Raw genomic sequence first — 20,359 nt, forward strand, 5'->3', positions numbered from 1 at the left:
CACACCATAAGGAGGTGTAAAGGGGTGCTGGGGGGTGGGGGGTGTGGGGGGCTGGGCTAATCAATTTAACTGCTGAGTAAAAAACATGCATTTATGTTACGTAGATTTCTCCCTTGGTCTCTTGTTCACACCACAGCCCCTTATTTAATCAGGCCGGTAAATCTTAGAGGGAACCCAGAGCTCTCACCGCCATTCCCCTGGTGGCATGAGCCTTAACATGGTAAATTTCACTCGGGTAGGGAAATGCGCTCAGTGGCCGAGGCTAGCGCTTTGGAAGGATAAAAAGAGCACTTACCGCCTGACATGTGCAATCCATAACGGAATAATGAGACTCCTCCACACTAGGAGCTCTCTTCCCCTGCTCTCCCTCTCCACTTTTTGTTTTCCTTGTGAGTGTTCATAAACACCATGTAAATTCAGAGAGCGGAAGATGTGGCAGGTGCTTGAGGGAACGCGTTTAATCGTGTGCTTCTTGTTAGCGAAACGTGTAACAGCATGTACTGTGCGAAGATGCTCCAAATGAACAGTGAACCTTGGTGGAAACAAGGTGATCCTCATCACAATGTCTGCTTATCACTGTTGTCCAACAGAAAATACAAAGGTGCAAAAAAAAAAAAAAAAAAAAAAATTGTACAGATGTAGCTCTACATTTTGTATGTAACGGTTATTCTGTTATTTTAGCTGATATGAGAGGAAAAAAGATACACAAGAAACGATAGCACTGTGAAGTTGCTGGGCATAATTTTAAATAATCAATTAGTCACACTATTTGAAGAAATCTAATTATCTACTCTGTTTTTTTCCCCCTAAAGGTGCTATACATACATTTTCTATTGCTGCAAAACATGGTTTCTTGCCAGGAGCAGGTGGTGGTGGTGAGGGTCGCTTACCAAGAGCTTCAGCCATCCTTGCGTTTACAATACAAAAGGTTGCCCTCTGAGCAGAGCTACTTTTTCAGGGCAGACTAGACAACACAGTAACTTGCTATCGGAAAGTGACAAAACTTGCCGGCCAGACCACAGCTAGCTGGTCAGCACGCTAACTTCAGCACAAGACAAGAAGTGATAGAAATAGAAGAGGTTTGCTTTCCACTGCTCGAAACAGCTCTTGGCAAGTGAAGAAATGAAGTTTGATGCTGAACTTGTAAAAAGCTGTCAATGCTTAACATTGGCTATGTAGCAATAGCAAAAATGTATATATAGTACCTTTAAAAAGGCTTAAAACATAGGCTATATAATGTTCTTATACATCAGACAGGTGTATGCCACCATTAACAGGTCAGAAAACTGTATTTTGTTAATAAAAGGGTGTGTAACGTAATCTGGGCTGAGTTTTGCCTTCAGTATGTCACTGCTTTTACATCTATAAAAGCAGGAAACACTTAGCTGAAAAGCCAACACAAGAGCAGGATGATACAAACTTGTCAGCACAGCCCAAGTTTGACCAGATTTACATGAATACCTACAGTTCTACCTTGCCCCCTTCCCTGTTTTTAAATCCATGAAAGACAAAAAAAAAAAAAAAGAATGTCACGTCTTTCCTTATTGTCTTCCTGCTCTCCTCCGTTCATCAATGTCACCCTTAGGGGTTGAGGCACAATCACCCCCGATAGCAGCAGGCCATCGCTCACTCTGTCCCTGGAGGCGACAGCCCACTTACTGCCGGCTCGCGCTCAAATGGAGGACATTTCATCACCCCACCGAAAACACAATTAAAAACACAAGCACGCGGCAGTCGGCAGCCCTCAAGAGCTACCCCCCGTCGCAAGTTTAGTTACCGTGAGTCTGCCTCACCCTCTCGGATATTTACTCTCCCTGTGATTGAGTGTTTGTCAGCTGGGTTGGGAAGTGCTATGTGGTGTTTTAGTGAAAACAAGACGCTGGAAGAAAGAGAGAAAGTGGACCAGCGCTCAACACTCTTCTCTCTGGGACATCGCTGCCTTTGGTGGACATGTAGTTTCAGCAGTTAGCTGATAAGTGACTGTGCTCTGGGTTCAAATCTTTTTTTTCCTCCTTGGAAGCCAAAATGGAGGACAGTGTGCTGGGACTTGAGGTGATGGGTGGTTTATTTTACACACACATACTGTACACAGACACACACACACACACACACACACACAGAGCAAGCAGGAACAGAGGCAGACTGACGGCTATTAGAGTGCAACGATGCTCCCTCTTATCTCTCACCACGATAGAGATCTACAAAGAGCTTGAGAGAGATTATGAATTCATTACCTTGATACACAAGTGAGCACTGCAACAGTCAGGAGTCTGAGAATGGAGATGGGAGCGTGGTGGGTGTACTGGGAGGGGCAGGGAGGGGAATTTAATGAATTACATGCTGCTGATAGAGAATAAATCTGTCGCCTCTCTGCATTTTTAGGAACCTCTTCAGATACCATCTTGGATTTCTGCAGATTTGTCAGCTTCATATTCATGTTGCCAATTCTACCACATCCCAAAGGTTTTCCACTGGATTCAGATCTGCTGACCGTGGAGGCCACTGAAGTTCACTGAACTCATTGTCATGTTCATTAAACCAGTGTGGGAAAACTTTCACGTGTGACATAGTGAATTATTTTTCTGGAAGTAGCCATTAGAGGATGATAAATTGTGGCCATAAATGAATGCACATGGTCAATAACAATACATAAACTGAGGCATTCAAAAGGCGATTGGTTGTATTAAGAGGCCTAAAATGTGCCAAGAAAATATTCCCTGCACCACCACAAGTCTGAACTGTTGAAACAAGTCAGGTTGGGTCAATGGATTCATGCTATTGACCATACCATCTGCCTCAGCAGAAACCCAGGTTCATCACATCAGACTACTGTTTAATGGGACTCACCGCAGCCCCAGATTTGTTCTTGGTCAACAGGAGTGGAACCTGTAGCCCTCTGCTGTTGCAGCCCATTCACCTCAAGGTTCAACATGTTGTTTATTCTGTTGTAGCCTTTCTGACAGCTCCAAACAGTCTGGCCATTCCCCTCTGACCTCTCTCATCAAGAAGGTGTTTCTGTCCACAGAACTGCTGCTCACTGGATGTTTTTTTTTTTTTGTTGTTTTTTTTTTGAGATTGTTGTGCGTGAAAATCCCAGGAGATCAGCAGTTTCAGAAATACTCAAACCCGCTCATCCACAACAATCATGCCACTGTCAAAGTCACTGAGATCACATTTTTTCCCCCACTTTGATATCGGATGTGAACGTTAACAAAAGCTCCTGACCTGTTGCCACATTATCGAATGATTGGATAATTGAAGAAGCAGGTGTACAGGTGTTCCTAATAAAGTGTTTGGTAACTGTATGAGCTTCATTTGTCAGGCATCATGGGGTTGACTATCTTGCTGAGCTTCACTTCAGCAGAAACAAAAAGGACATGTGGGTTGCAAGGTTATAAGCTTACCGTAAAACGATATCTAGACAGGTTTCACTGCAGCTCAATGCTGACAGTAACTGCAGTGTTTTTTATTCCGTTTCATTTCTTCCATTTTTCCCAGTGCTTCAAAGTAGTTGTTATTACAAAAGAAGTGCAGCATCTGAGATCTTAATTTTGTGATTTTTGGAACATCTGACCACTTTGTATCTTTTTGAAGCTCACAGCCATGTGAGCAAAATCCCATTTTTGTGTATCCAATCTGTCACTTAACGCATCCTCCCATGACTGAGTGATGAGAGTCTCACTTTTCTCGTCTAACAACAGCCTTTGTGGGGAAGACATCAGATAAATGCCTAAATTATACAGTGTTATTTGTTAGTACAATGCATTAGAGTCAGGATACCCATGCTGACGGGCTGTTCAGGAACCAAACACACTCGCTGCCTCTCTTTCTCCTTCAACTCTCGTGCGTTTCTTTTGACCGGCTCACTCTCAATATGGCTTTCTCTCTGAGAGTGTTTTCCCTCCAGCTCTGTTGAACTTAGCTGACATTTGGAGGCAGGTGAAAGAGTGTAGCAAAAAAAAAACCAAAGAATTTCAGAGCCGGAGAGAAAGAAGAAGAGGAAGGCAAAGCCATAGACAGAGCAGGAGTGTTTTGTATTACCGTGTTTAACTGTGTGTCTCGTGAATCCTGTTAAACTGACAAACGTTGTTTTATATGCTGCCCGCTGCCGTCTGCCCTGTACATTTCAATTTCCAACGTTGGCATTACTGGACTGAACAGACGGTCTGTTTAACAGTGAATGTCGTAAACTAGAGAAGGTTTCATTTGTTCTTCACTGGTGTGCATCATGTGTGCGGTTAGACCTTTTATCACACACTGTATGTCAAATAGTCATGTAATGTTGATGTCTCCCCATGACTATGTATGTAGAGGAAGAATTTGTAGAACTTGCAAGCAAATGTGCTTTTCTTAATAAATTATGTATTATTTATTCTTCATATTTCTGTCTATCTGTACCTTTAACTTGGCAGGGTCAAATGGGTGTAACTAACTTCAAAGAGGCAAAGATAATTAAAGAAAAATGTATTCGTCTTTTAAATTCTTTCTGAGAAACGTTTCCACCCTGATACGACTACTGGTGTAAACTGAATTCATATCATTTTTTATTGCTTTATTATGTTTTCTATGCTGGCTTGTTTGAGTGTTGTAATAAGCACTTTTACTGTGGATAAGTATCTGTAATGCAATAGCACCATATAAATCCATCTTTCAGCAAAGTTAGAAACACATCTTTGATTGTCTAGAGGCCTCACTGAAACTACAGAGTGCATGCTTTAAGTTGTGTGGTGGGGCGGTTTTATGTAGCAATATATCATTACCCTGTGTACATGTTGTGTGTATGTGTAGCGTCCCGTGAATATGCTTTTTGTACGCACAAGAGCTTTTGAGTAATTTTTAATGTGCTGTGTGCGCACATGAGCCTTTCGCTGTGTTTGTGTTCAAGCACGTGCCTCTCAATGTGTGTCATTGTATACAGTGTACTGCGTGTGTGTGTGTCTCCGTGCCTTTAATGCTTTTGGGTCACTGTGCCCGTGATGTTGTGCGCAGGTTCATGTGTGCCATTCAGTGATTGTTTGTGCTCATGGTGTGAATGCGAGTGCATGTGCCCTTCTACACTGTGGAGGGGCGGGCGAGGCTATGGCGGCCGGGAGTGATGAGTGATGCCAGAGGTGGTTTTCCACCAACGTCTCTGCTGGCTTGCTGGCTCACTAATGGCCTCCTCAGTGAGTTGGCTGACCGACTTGCTGGCTCTCAGTGCCTCTTGTCTTCCTTATTTGGTAGCGGAGGGTGGGGGATGGTGGCAGCAGGGCAGTGCATGGGGAGCAGCGGTGCTCTGTTTACATGCGGGGTCGGGAGGTCAGAGCGGCAGAGTGCCACGGAGCAAACACAGATCACTTGAAGACAGTAAGAGAGCGAGCGAGTCATCGTTTCACGGCCATCAACTGGATGGATCGGGCAGATTCACCGTGAAAGAGTGTGATGGAGTGTGTGTGTGTGTGTGTGTGTGTGTGTGAGAAAGAGAGAGAAAAGGGGGCTAACAGCACATACCTTGGTGAAGCCCCAGATAAAAGATAAGGTCTACAGGTAATTTTCCGACACACATACACACTCTGTTCTCTCTTTCCCCTCTCTGGCTCTGAGGCCACGGACAGTTGAGGGGATTCTGTCTAAAGGAAATTAAAGGCAACCATCCTTATAGTTTTGCTCTTGTCCGCTTGACTTCCTGCATGCCTGCCTGCTTGCCTGCATTCCCTGGGCAATGTTTATGCTGTGCCCTGCCCAGGACAGAATAGATTCGCCCACACAGCACTGTGCTCTCAACCAGAACCTAAGTAAGTCTGGCAAGCCTGAGCCACAGTCCCATTCACTCTCACTCCTCTGGATTAGGCCCTATGTCCTGGGGCAGCACAGCAATGACTGCATTAATAGACCTAAGATAGCATCTCGCCGCCCACCCTAAAAATATATATCCAAGTCTTTTATATTAGGACACATCAGCAGGTTGGATATTTTCATCCATCAGCTTCCGTAAAGGTTGGCTGGATAGCTTTGCAAACTACTGAAGAACTTAAGTGCTGAAGTTCTGAGTGTCTGTAGGGTTGAACAGAGCCACCCAGGTGGTATAAATTGTCGTGTAAGGATGAGTTCAAACTCAATGTAACAGTTTGTCAGAATTGATGGTTGAGCTGCACCGTACAAGTGCTGAGAGAGACTAAGCTTGGATGAGCTCCAAGTTCCAAAGAAACAAAAACGACTCATCATTGTGGCACAAAGCGCAGAACAAGAAAGGGGACCTTTAAAACGCATCACACTGCGTAGCTTTCCACCATCACTGTGCAGAAAGTGTAATAAGCAAAACATCTTTCATTCCCAAATACCATGAAATTTCATGCGCTGGCATAATCAAATTCATTACCTCGAAACTTGAGGTCAATTTACATTTCTTTAAATGCCGCTGCAAATAACTGGAGCGTATATAATTGAATAATCCTAATTTATTGCTGTGTTTTTGTCCTCCCTCTTTATGATGTATATTAGAGTTTCCGCTTGTACAGTAAGTATGCAGTGAAGGCACCGCTGTGATCAAGGTTGTGGCAGCTTGCAGGGCACATTATCCAGCCTGTCAAACTCTCAGTGCCATGCTACGTGAAACACCGCTCAGCGAGAACATAGTGCCTCCTCACGCCAGCTGTAAAGATTAGCAGAGCTTTGTTTAATTGTGCTGCTAACATCCTAGGAGCCACTTAGGAGCTACTGCTCTCTTTTCCTTAGAAACTGTCTTTAAAGCTCAGCCAACAGTTGCTGCAGCCTGTTCATTCAGGTGCAAAGGCCTTTGGGATTTGGCCAAGTCAGGTACGCTCAGAGAAACTCACCCCTCCCTCCTGCAGAGGGAGGCACCTGACTCAGGAACACGACTGAGGCACTGCACCGACAGGTGAACATCAAACTGAAAAATCAAGAGATAAAATGTAAACACAACATGCGGACCAACAACAAAACAAATCCTGGTGGGGTGATGAATAAAGAGTTTCCCTTCAAAATTCGGTGCATCCACTTGGGGCAAATGCCTGACATTGATTCTGCAATTTAAAACCAAGAAAGCATCTGTAAGCTCCACTAGTGGCCCCCAGAGGCCTCGGCTCAATCAGACTCAAGTATTCTGCACTAAACAATTGAATGAGTGACGAATCAACACAATGACTTGAATTGCCATCCTTAAAAGCAAACACTCTTGCCACTAGTTGGGATAAACAACATTAACCATTATAGTCGATTACATTTTGTCCAACCAGAGGCTTTTCTCCTCTTGAGGCGGATATCTCCTTTTTAGGCAAAAGAAAACTTGCAAATTACACCTGCTGGCAAAGTGCAATCCGACACAGATGACCTTTTATTAGTGGGCCACTGAAGGTATCTTCGCTGGAGGCTTAATGCTGAGGTATAGTCTGCAAAAGACCTGAAGCAGCTCAACAAAATTGTTCTCCTGGTTTCTGGAATAATCACATTTTTCAGAGATGTATTCTTGCTGCATTAAAGCATATGGTTTTTATCATCAGTGATAACACACATCCAGGTCATCATCTGTTTACATTATTACAATGTGAAACACATTATGGCTGTATAAAGACTCACACCACACGTTTTATCTGCAGGCAGTTAGACTCATCAACATGTAGGACATGCAAGAATGTTATGTTAATGTGCAGTGTTGGTGCAATGTCATTACTGGTATTTTAATGTGCAATGTCTTTATTCCTTTATGCGATTTCACTTTTTTAATGTATGGTGTTTATTTCTGCTTGTTATTGCACTTTTTATTTGCTTTTTAATGTGGAATCCTTTTACTTTTAAGTTTTTTATTAGAGCTTGTTTTATATTGTTGGTTGTTGTTGGCGGAAGACAGAGCACAGGCATTTTATTGCACTGGAAGACATTTCTGTCCTTTTTAATGCACATGGCAATGAACTGGACTCAGCTTAACTACAGGATTACAGTTGATTAGTATATGTTTTAGACAGACCTGGGATAGGTGCTGCCTGACCTCTGCAAGAGAAGCTGGTCTGTACTTTTTAAATTGCTCAGGAGAACAACCACTAAAAAATGCAGATTAATAAATAGTATCAATTAAACACATTTACAGAGAGCAGATTTCAAAATAAAGGTTTTAAATTTGTTTGCTGTCTTCCCTCAGTCTCCAGCTTGCTGAGTCCATGGTGGGGGGTCCATGTGCACCAACTCACCTCTCCACTGTTTCTGAAGCCAAATCAAGCAGGTCAATGAGGCCTCCCTATCACTGCAGCTCAATATGCCCAAATACAGCTGTTAATATGAAGCTGGTGGCCGAGAAGCAGACGGCCCTCTGCAGATGGAGAGGGGATGTCTGGGTCTGCATCTGCCCTGACACCCATTTGCGCACAGTAATCCACAGTTTCTGCATGTCTGCCGCTCTGCCAGCAGCACTAATAATCAAGTGATGATATGGAAATGAGGACGGGGTGTGCAGTGTATGTAATGGCAGCAGAGTCAACTACAGTAGATATCTCAGCTGAGGACATTTTACAACTGAGATATATCATTTCAACCTGACGCTGTACGATCTGGATGAATAATACGAGCCCATAAAGACATACGTTGGAAAGATGTGCAGTAGATGAGTATAACATCAATTGGAAACTGTGGGATTACATTCTGAGCACGATAAGTACATTAAAAAGCCTGATATTTATTGTTAATTATTGCTAAAAGACTTTTGTCTCCTGTAAAATATTACTTAATGGATGTTTTAGCATAAGTCTATAGCTGGTCTGAGACTTGCGGCTCAGGCAGATCACTGAGTGAATGAGATGAGTAATAGATAAACTTTTAAATTAGTCTTGCTATAATTTAGTTTTTAACAGTTGTCTTCTCTGGTCCTGTCTCTGTGTGCTTTTGCTAAATGTACTGTCACATTATCCAGGACTTTCCTGAAAGCGAGATTTTAATCTCCAGAGACTATTCTGGTAAAATAAAGATAAATAAATAAAGAAATCATACAATTATAGTTAAAAGCAGGAGCTGATTTCAATTAAGGGAGGCCTAGGATGTTATTTTACAAGGTTTGTAATCTCAAGGGGATGTCAAACACTGCAAAAATAATTAGTCCATCAATTTCGAAACAAATACATGCTGAAACCTTTTAAAATAAATTCTGCACTTACTATATGCACCAGAGTGGAGCAGTGAATATGAATGAACTTGGAAAAAGTGAGGCGACTGAGTACATTACACTTCTAAACTGATGTCTGAGAGCTTCCAGATCTGAAAAGCACCAATGTGTTTTGTTGAATGAAAGAAGTGCAGATGCACAGGAGGAGCGCCTCACTGCCAGCTTTGCTGTGACAGGTAGATGATAGCTCTCTCTCTCAGCCCCAGCTCAGCTGTCAATATGGATGGATGGGTTTAGCAGCAGGAACATGGAAATACATAGGGGAAGATGACAGACTTCTATGTGTCATGTTATGGTGATCATTACAAAGGGGACTTTAGGACACTGGACCTGCAGCATCATTTTGAAACCAAACTTCAGTAAACGTACACACTGTTTTGAGGACATCTTTGTCCACACAACAGGCACAGAGCATACAATATGATTTGAGTGCAGTGACTGAACAGAATAATCTACTGTTGAATATGTCCAGCTTTGTTCTGGGTGAAGCTTGAGAACGCACTTTGTATTTTTCTCTATAGTTCTTATTAATCACCCTCCTGCGCTCTGTGTGAGCAGCCATTAGTGACAGTAAAAATGTATTAATTAGACAAATAGGACTTATCAGCTTCTCAATAGGGGTTTGAAATGCTCTGTCACAGCCCGACTCTCTGAATTACAACTAAACATGAGTAGTTTGATTTGAATGAGAGACTGAAAGAACTCTCAGAGTTGTGTTATACAACTATAAAGTGAAATCTGAAAAAAATCATATTCACACTTTGAGTATCAGCGAACAAGGAAGGAAAAAGAGTTGAATGTAGGAGGAAGACAGATTGACCGAAAGTCAGACAAACCTGAGGATTAAGAAAGCATACATTTGTGCCCCACAATATCAAATCAGTCATTATGCAGGGTGAACTAAATGACTCTCTTAAAATGGCGGAGCACTATGCAGAAATTCAGGGGCCCACTTACCACTGGGTTGTTTTTAAAACCTCTTTAGCTTCATATCTTCAGCTGCTCCAGCGGCTTCTTCTTCTTCTTTTTCTTCTTCTTCTCCTTTCTTCTTCTTCTTGTTACTCACTCGTACCTTTAAAGTAGATAGAAAACGGGGGGAGAGGGAGAAAAGAGAGAAAGAGGGAGAATGAAAGAGAAACATTAATGAAAGGGACTACTAAATGAACTGCCTCCACAAGTGGTAGGTGGGGGAATTCGACAAATACTGAGATGAGTTTCTCTGTCTATCTCTCTCCCTCTCTCTCTCTCTCTCTCCCTCTCTTCTTGCCCTCTGTGACCACAGGACGACAGTTCTCAGGCAAAGAGGAGGCTTGCCGCTGATTGCCTGAGAGCAGTGGAGTGCGAATCTGCATGAAATCCCGCTTGGCTTTTTTTTGATCATTTTCTCCTTCACATCTTTAATGAGCCTGGTCTGAATCTTTGTGTGTGTGTGTGTGTGTGTGTGTGTGTGTGTGTGTGTGCGTGTGAATATGTTTGTGGGTGAGTGCATGAGTGTGGTCGATGCGTGTTTAGAAATTCAGCCACGTGCAGCATATACACGAATCCATATATTTATAGTTATTGTAGGATTTGCGTACATGGAAGGGTGTATCCATATTTGCGTGTGTACACTGATAATGTGTGAGTGTACATTTATGTGTGTTTTCACTTATGTTGTAATTTCAACCACTTAAATGAGTGTGCGTCCTGGATAATGGCAGGAATTTTTCTGTGCTTGTACATGTGGCTGTCCATGTGCTTGCGCGTGTTTCTATGGATCTGGAGGCCATGTCTGCTGCATCGTAGCCTCACTCGATATTCAGTCGATATTCTCAGTCAGGTCCGCAGCTGTGGGCGGCCATGAGTCCACCCTTAGGAGCTTCCACCGAGCGGCTAAGGAAGGTTATCTCCAGCGAAAGGTCGGAGGAGCTCATCATTACCCTGCGTCCAGAGTCTCCTTCAAGATAATGATATGAATATCATTGCTGGAATGTATGACACAGGCGTGATCCATTAGTATGGACACTGAGGCTCCTACAGGCGAGCTTCCCCAAATACACTACATGGCATGTTGAATTAGTGTTGTGGAAAAAAAATAACTTTATTGATTTTTGCACTAAGTTTATGCTGGGGAGAGGGAGATGAAAAAATAATATTTACGCAAGTACTACATACCTAGATTGGATTACTATGCAGATAGAGTGCTAGTAATGAGAACACGTAATTCAATCCCCAATGTCCATGACATAATATGATTATCCACAATGCTCACTATATGTTTTCATGCGTTTGATTCTTGAATTATGCTAACTGCTGCTATCATTCAAGTGCTGTTTCTTTAAGCAAGTACAATCTGGACATCATCTGGGTGTGCTGCTGATATGGAACTAAATATTTAACAATAAAATATGAAATATGTATTAAATCAAATGACTTCTTCCTCAAAAAAAATCACAGCAAAAGTTGATGTTAAGACTTTCTGTCCTGTCCTTCCTCAACCTGGTGTTATTGACTTCTCCCGTCCTCCACCTCCGTCTTTGGCTCATGAATGGGGCGCCGCTTGTAGACAGTCTCCCAGCATCCTCTGTGGGCATTATTACCTCAACGGCAGACGGTCAACATGATCCTTCATTCTGACAGGCCACTGGGGTCAGCTCGGCCCTCGCTGGCCAATCAGTGTCAACTAACAGGCTGGATACAGAAGGATCCCCCAGTACACCGACTGCAGCACATGGGAGAGTACAGAGTGGATGTGTGTGTGTGTGTGAGTGTGTGTGTGTCTGTGTGTGTAACAAAGTGGGTTCATGAGAGCATATGGGAGCAAATGCAGTACCTGCAAAGCACAATGAAACTGTATGTGTTTGTGAGAGTGTGGATGTAAGTATACAAGAGCGTGTGTTAAACATTTTTGCATTAGATTATTAATTAGATTATTAAAAAAACTGGTCTTGCAGTAAATGTATGTGTGGCTGTTTATACACATGAGCATGCGCCCGTTTGTCAGTAAGAGAGGGAGGGAAAAAAAAAAAAAACTGAGGCCGATTCTGCAATACTCCCTCCTCCCACACGCCTGGCTGCCAAGACGAGCGCGGGGGAATTTGTTTAATGTACAGCATTTATTCACTGCACACACGCTGTTGCACTACCGCTTCCTCCGTCGCATGAGACACTCCCTTGGCTGGGTGAGCCGCCATTAATCAGCCAGAATGAAGGGTTAGCCGAACAGCACGGAAAGCTAAAACTTATCCTAAATCAACATCTTAAGATAGTGGAAATCTTGCCCCCCAGCATCCTCACAATAGCACACAGGTGAAAGCGCGATGCTCAGACTCCATTAGTGCTCTTTTTGCTGTGGGAGGCGGGTTAAGTTATGCTTCGTCCACTCACGTGGAAAGCAGCTCCGGTTTGTTTTCTCATGACCCTGCAACATATTGGCATTGAGTTTAGTCACCGTGCTGAGACAGATGGCCGAGCATCATGGTGCATGGCAAATTGGGAAATGAAAACATGCATGCTCAGAAATGGGTCCATGTATTTTCTCTACAGCAATGTGACCACACTGGGTACTTTCAGAAGAGAGGTACAGGGAACTGAGATGCATGCATTGAGCGTGTACTTGAAAAAATTAAAGCACAATTTTATTTTATTTTTTTAAAAAGCACAAGCCTGACCTATTCTTTGCAAATATCAACAGGTCTGGTAGAAAGGTATAAAAACTACATGTTTCAAACTCTGATGATTAAATGTCAACACACTTTCTACCTTGATGTGACAAAAGTGAAGAGATTCTTCTTTTCACCTTGAATGGAAAATGTTGCCATGGTAGCACCTCACGTCTTCCTGTCCTGTCCTTACCTTACCTTCACCCACCCACCTCCGCACTCTACATTGTTCTCCAGATATTGGGACTGATATGCCCCAAAGCAATTAAAAACCAGATCTTCACCACAGAGTAAGAAGAGAAGAGAAACAGGGGAGAGGAGGAAATGGCTGTGAAGGAGAAGCACAGGGAAGGTGGGAGCAGAAAGGAGGGGACAAATGTGAAGCTGAGATAATCAATAAGATGGGGATGTGTTGGGTGAGGAAAAAACAAGTGGCGAAAGGAGAGGAAGTGGGAGGACGAGTCCAGAATGAAGAGAGCAGACAGTGACAGGGGAGGAGAAGGTGAGTCCAGAGGAGGAGAAGAGGAGGAGAGGAAAGCGGTGAGGAAAGGATGGATGAACACAAGGCAACTGAAAAGACAGAGGAGGTGAGCAGAGAGGAAAAGACAAGGAAGGACATAATAGAGGAGGAATAGAGAGGAAATGACAAATCAAGATATAAGATCAGAGATAAAGAGACAAGGAAGAGATAGGGAAAGTCAAGGATAATGACAATACAAAGGAGTAGAGGGTAAAAAAAGTTTAGATGCTGCTTCTGTGCACAGAATATGTGACCAACAGAGAATCTAAGCAATTGACTCCAAAAGATCTCTTGCTCTTCCAAATGAGTGATAAGACACAAAACGAAAGCGATTGCATGATGGTACTTCCTAAAATCTAAGTAGTCCCTGGCTGACGAGATAAGACTCTTATGGCTCCTGGACTGAATTTCTGAGAAACTGATATGGACATGCAACATCATCATTTCCTCTTTCCTGAAAAAAAACATCACATATTTGTCAAAGCATCAGGGGGGAAGTGATAGTATTACTAACTTGTTGCCAGCCCCATGACACCATTTACCTTTGAATGGTTTCACATTGGTCATGCAGTCATGTTGCATTTTGCTCAACTGTTCGACAAATGTCTGTGCCTGTGGATAACAGACACTGAGTGCTGTCTGCTCGTGCCACCGAAGTGTGCTGCAGTGACACCACTTGTTCTAAAGCACTCCTCTCTTTCAGAAACGTAAGATTCTTAGTGCAAAGAGAAATGTATTTAGAATTCATAAATGAAGTGACCTTAACCCTGTAACATTTGTTGTGATCTTTTTGAAGCACTTTTACTATGTCTGACAAAAAAAGGCTGCCTACGTGGCATTGAAGAAAAAAAAAAACGTAACGCAAATGTCATAGGTGAGATCCTCTCAATAGCTGTCTACAGCTATGTGTGCTCTCCTAATATAGTGTCCTTGAAGAAGTCGCTAACTGATCATTCACTGCACGCTGCTCTGGTTAAGAGCATTGGCTAAATGCCGAAAATTGCAAATGTAAAAAAGGAGAATCGACCTTATGGAAATTACTGTTTCAATTCGAAGCCATTTAACAAGGCACGGGAGGAACAGTCAAGGCCCCTTTGGGCTCTGGGAAAGAAATAATGAGACATTCATTGGATAATAACCTGCTTTAGTCATTCAAATGTATTCCAATCTACTCCCACAAAATACTGCAAATGACCACATGTCCACATGTCTTGCTTGTACTCTTCCTTTGTTTAGTACTATTACCCTCTCCAGCTATACAGGGAATTAAAGCAGCTGTACTCTTCCCAAAGAGCCACAACAGAACAAATTGTTAGAAAATGATTTTGACCATAGTTTAAAAGGGCTAACTTGCGGTTTTATTTCAGAAAGTCAAAATTAAAGAAAAGTAAGTGTTTGGTCACGGTCACATTAAATGCAAAAACCTTCATTGTGAAAAACTAGGAAGTCAAGGTGTTTTATCCGACCACTGCTCATTCAATCATAAAACCTGGCCTGTTATAATTTTTTTTTTTTTTTTTTACAAAATCAGCACACACACAAATCCAACATCTCAGGTTTTCTGTAAAATACTTTGACAAAGCAGCCTCAAATTCACAAGAAAATTGGCAAGAGCTGCCTTCAAAACAAACTCCACATTCGACCAGAGAGCTTTTTGTCCTAGAACCTCATTATTCCTTGCGGCAGATAACTAATCCTGTACCTGTGTGCTGTGTCAGAGAACCTCTACACTCAAACACCACAGTTGTCAGATGAAACACTCCAGCAATGAGCCACTCTGACTTAAGTTTCATTAGTGGGGTCTGTTTTGTGCAGATAAGTGCCACAGCGTCCATTAAACGACCATGCTCTCAGCAAAGCCCCAATCATAATTACTACCATGCGACAATACTTAAAGTCTATGAGGTTACCTGTCTGATGTACACCTACACACACATGGTATTTCTTAGTGCTTACACCAGCTGGGGGTGAGGTCATGCATGTATGTTTTTCCTGTTTTGCGTGTGTGGATATGAAATGTGTGTGCGTGCTTGTTCAACGCTGGGTGTGTGTCTATTGGCATGCTGCATGCGGTGACTGATATTCAATTAGTTCACCTGCCACCTCTACACGTCCCTGCATTCCAGCGCTTAGTAAATCAGCCCGCCTGACAGCACACAGGTCGATATTAATATTAACGTCTCCATAAATAATGTTATTGTAGGCCCTCGTGTTAATGGTTCATGATATGATGGGTACGATAAAGTAGAGCGCATGTGCTATTGTGAAGGTGCAGGGGTTTAACAGGGCGAGAGAGAGAGAGAGAGAGAGAGAGAGAGAGAGAGAGAGAGAGAGAGAGAGAGAGAGAGAGAGAGAGAGAGAGATGGATAGACAGACTAAATCCCCTTCAATGTCCTTCGAATGGGACATTGGTGACACTGGGTTGGAAAGGCGCCGAGGTGGTCACAGCTGTGTTCCCCAGCTTGACTGGCTAGGGGGTGGGGAGGTTGTGATTGCATATTATGTGTGTGTGTGTGTGTGTGTGGTGGATTGGTGGGGGGTTAGAATGGGAGGCTGTTGGGACTGGACACAGAGGATTAATTATTATAAATCATCTCCCAGGCCACATGTTTATGGCTGCTACTCAAACTGTTGTCTGACTATCCGATTTCCATCTCGTACACTGCAGCGTGTGCACTGTGGGTGTGTGTTTGTTACAGGAGAGGTTCGGGGTTGAGTAGAAGAATGCCTTCGCTGTTACAATGGCCCATATTTCATTCTGACAGCAAACATATCACTGTAACGTCTTTATGTGGTTGCTGCAAATCTCAGGATTAGCCATTGGCTGGGAAGAGATGACTGTCATCAAACTGAGACGACTGTTTGAAAAGTCAGCTTGTTAACTTGACCTCCTGGCCAAAACTAGGGCATCAGTCAATCCATTTAGAGAGGCCAAAGCTTTAGGACATGGGTGAAACAGCAAATTCGTGGGGGACAAAAATACCCCTTTCTGTCTCAGCAAACAGGAATGCTGCAAAATGAAATTTTCTGTTTTTATTTCACTTATTCGAGGATGAGATTTGCTGAGAATGTATGGTTTTTTTATGCTGCATATCCACATAACTTGACACATTAGTACCTTCTCAGTACACACATCCCTCTACCTGCTGTCCTTTGAGCAGCTCCCAATGGTTCACATGTGAAATTCAAGGAAAGCTCATCAGCTGTCGCTAAGGGAGAGATGAGTTTTACTCATTCACATGCTGCTCCATAGACAGAATTTCATCATGCAAATTCAAAGTGGTGATGTTATAGAAAGCTCTTGGTGAGCAAAAGAATGAAGTTTGATGCTGAACTCACAATGTTTCTTATAGATTGGTGAATAAACAGCTGTTAATGCTAACACAGGCTCTGCAGCAAAAGCAAAACTTATGAATAGCTCCTTTAAGGGGGTAGCATTATCAACCAACCATCCAAAAACACTGCAGTTCAATCATTAAATAATCAAAACACTCTAATTCCCATTTCACATGCATAGATACTTTTTCTTTATTCAATTCTGATAAATTTTTTGAAAGAGTAACAAATGTTTTGTTATTCCCTCGCAGGCAACAGCTCGCAAATAATTAAATGAACGAATAAATCACTGCAGAGAAATATTAATCAGCTCTTATGCTCATCTGTGTGGGAGGAGGTGGCTGCTGCACTGCATGGTGATTGGTGGGGAGAGGAAAAGATGGGTGTCAATACAGAGACACTGCCACACTCGCACAATAAGTCACACAATGCTTTATTACAGTCATCGACCATTGTGGAGAATTCTGGGAATGATTTCCAAACTGACTTTGTGTCATGATGTCACCTCCCGTCATTACACACACATACACAAATATACATACACACACACACACAACCTCCACCAGCCCTGGACCGAGGGTTCTGCAAAGCCCGGATCATCCCTGCTAATCCACACTCATTAAGGATGAACTGCATGATAGCGTGCCACCACCAGCAGCCTCCACAGCCCCCCCCCACCCCATTTACCCCACTTTCACTCACACACACACACACACACACACACACACACACACACACACACTCGCCCCACCGCCGAGGATAAGTGGCAGCTTTGATGGAGATTTTAATAAATTACTGCAGATTGTTGCATGCATTGTTGCTGCTGCCCGAGCAAATAGAACACCTGCCACACCTGTCGACGGTAATCAGGCCCCGTTTAATTAAGAACGACAAAGCTTTTATTTCATGCCAGTGAAGGTGACGCGTGTTAAACCAAGGGAAGCTGAGCACTCTCGACTGCACTCCTCTCTCAGAGAGGTGTGTCTTCAAACGGAAGAGTAAACTCGAGATGAGACGAAGTTGTGTGGTGACAGAGCTGGCGAATCACTTTACTCCAATAAAATGCAGAAGGGTTTAGAGTTTTAGCAAAATTTCAAATCAATTATTCAAACGCTTTCATTGTTCCTTAGGATGGAGGAGAAATAGTTTCTGCTCTCAACAGTTTTTACCCCAGGATTGGAGCATAAATAGAATGCTCATCCTCAGCGCTCCTCCACATTGCTGAGAAGGTCACTGTCGAGTCGAGTCTACCTACAAGCCCCTTGGGCTGAACAAAAAATGCCACATGGATACTTCCCTTCCAGCCCTCTGCCTCCAAAATAACTCTCCCTCTGTGGGGTTCTTAAATAAATTACAGATATGCTATCCTCCCAAGATGTGATCTCTGTTCTCTGGCGCAAATTAAAAATTTAAGCCCATTTAGGTTGGTGCCCAGTGTAACTTGAAGCAGTGTGGTTGCAAGGGGCGATATCCAACCAGAGTTGTGTCACAGCAGTTCTTTAGTAGTGATGCTTGTAGCTCTGGGCCCTGCATCCGGGAGAGGAGGCAGGGTGGCCTTGATGTTAGAGAGAATATCTTGTAACTAAAAGGTTGCGGGCTTGATCTCACAGCACAACACTGTCTCTACCCTCAGCTATGTGTCACGTAAAGAGTGCCAAGACAACAAACTCTGACTTACGCTCACTCTGTGTGAATCATTCCATGTGAGACCGAGCAAAAAGCCTAAAATGTAAAACGTGTAACTTCAAAGACTCTACTTTGAGGTTGATTGAACTATGTGCCAGTTTTATTTTCAACCAGCCTGCCCTCCCACTCTTCAAATCATGCACACACTCGGAAAGTTCAAACAGTCAGCTTAGTCACATGAAAATGAGACATCTTGTGGAAATTTAGGCTTGAGGTGCTCAAGCTGGCTTCTACCAAGTTGAGCAGGGTTTGTTTTTATGAATCACAATGAACATCCACAGCTGCACAGATGTCTGTGCATTCATACTAGTTAGACATGACAATATTCTCTAAAAGCCCCTAAAACAGAAAAAAGGGTAGATGTAGATATACCAAGAAGACCATGAAATTACTCTGAGATTATACATTTTAGCTCATTAGCAGACTCTACCTGTGACTAAAGTGCTTGACAATAAACAAAACAATATTAAAACTAAAACTCCTGACCAACATTTCAAATAACCAGTAATGAAGTGTCCAAAGATCAGATCCACAGCTACAATGGTCATGTCTGACAGTTAAATGCTCTATAGAAATGAGGGGAAATAATTACATTGAGTTGAACCAATCAAATCAATTAATAAACTAAAATAATTCATTTGTCCTTCCAAAGACAAAGACAGCATGTCAAGGGAAAAAGGATTACCACCAATCTCTGATGCTTGACTATTAAAAATAAATAGACTATTAAATACACCAGGAGATTGCCTGGGAGGCTCGCACATCAGCAAAGCACATCCTGTTCATTTAGAGTTATATAGATGGGTAAAGACCAAAAAGGCTAATTAGGTGGGAACTCTTTACAAAACACTATGCAATAGAACAGGAGACAGTGTGTGGGGTAAATGTCCTCTGATCATTAAGCAGCAGAGGGCTAAATAAATGAGTTTGTGAGTTCATATGAGAGTGTGAGTGGTGGTGGTGCAGGGGGAAACCATTTAATAAACTCAACCTCACTATGAACCCAGAGCATGCATTTTGTCATTTGACCTTCATTAACATCTATTCACTGCTGGTGAACTCTGGTGATAAATCAGGAAATGGCTCCTATTGTATCTTGCAGTGGCATGTAGCACAGCGTTCTCCCCTACCTGATTTTCATTGGCTTTTGTCTCTTCAAACAATAACCACAGCCTTGATCGAACACAGGTTTTAGTAGGTATTTGTCTTGGGGGGACTTTACTACCAGAAATTAAACTGAAATTAAATCAAGAGGCAATTCAGTCAAGATCCACGGTGGAAACACAAACCTGATGTAAAGTCTACTTTAAACACTTTCACGTTGAGGTGAGGTGTGAGATAAAGAGAAACACCTTTAACCTCAGAGAGTCGAAAGATCCAAAGAAAGCCTGAAGGAGAAAAAAAAAAACTATATAGTTGTCATTTGGAACAGCAGACTTTCCAGAGGGGGATGGCTTTCCTCCGTTGAAGCACTGCTGGATTAACCTAATCAGAAGATTAATCAGACTTGAAACACTAGAGGCTGTGCCGGTGGCCTCTTTATCCGACCGTGCTGGGCAGCAGAATTAGGATAGAGAGCAGGGAGATGACGTTCCCACAACCTCTCTCTCTCTAGAGCTCTCTGCTCGCCAAAAGACCTCAGAGGCCTCAGAGTTTGCCCAGACTGCCTGTTTGGAATTAGGCCCCTCTTACAAATGCACTTATAAGTTTAGGATTTGAGGTATACTGCTGGTATCATGCAAAGCAAGGGTATGACTGGGTGTAGGATATGACTAGGTGGAGTAATAGAATTAATCTTGAAAAAAACGTGATGGCAGAGAAAAACATCATTAAGTCAGCAATAACTCTGTTTACCGCACTGGAAAAGTCGCTAAGATATTCTCAGTTGTTTCCTAATTTTGCCTTCCCCATTTTGAGTTATCGTCATCCTCAGTGAACAAGTTCAACAATGAGGTAAGGACACAATAACTACTTATAAATAAGGCAGATCACTCCAACATAATAGCACTAGTCTCATCATAACCAATA

The 20,359-nt window shown here is 42.7% G+C and overlaps 1 protein-coding gene across 7 annotated transcripts in view; it reads right to left on the bottom strand.

Annotated features, from left to right (window-relative positions):
* Positions 1-20,359, bottom strand: part of ptprsa (protein tyrosine phosphatase receptor type Sa) — a 229,007-nt gene that overhangs the window by 175,587 nt on the left and 33,061 nt on the right. For all 7 annotated transcript variants that reach the window (XM_071485975.1, XM_071485973.1, XM_071485974.1 and 4 more), the window contains one exon: positions 10,106-10,220. The gene's annotated coding sequence lies outside the window, so the exon portion shown is untranslated. The remainder of the gene's footprint in view (positions 1-10,105; positions 10,221-20,359) is intronic.

This window comes from Trachinotus anak, unplaced genomic scaffold (genome assembly GCF_046630095.1).
Source record: "Trachinotus anak isolate AG129_WGS33_773 ecotype Australia unplaced genomic scaffold, CSIRO_AGI_Tana_v1 ptg000010l, whole genome shotgun sequence".
Taxonomy (NCBI): Eukaryota; Metazoa; Chordata; class Actinopteri; order Carangiformes; family Carangidae; genus Trachinotus; species Trachinotus anak.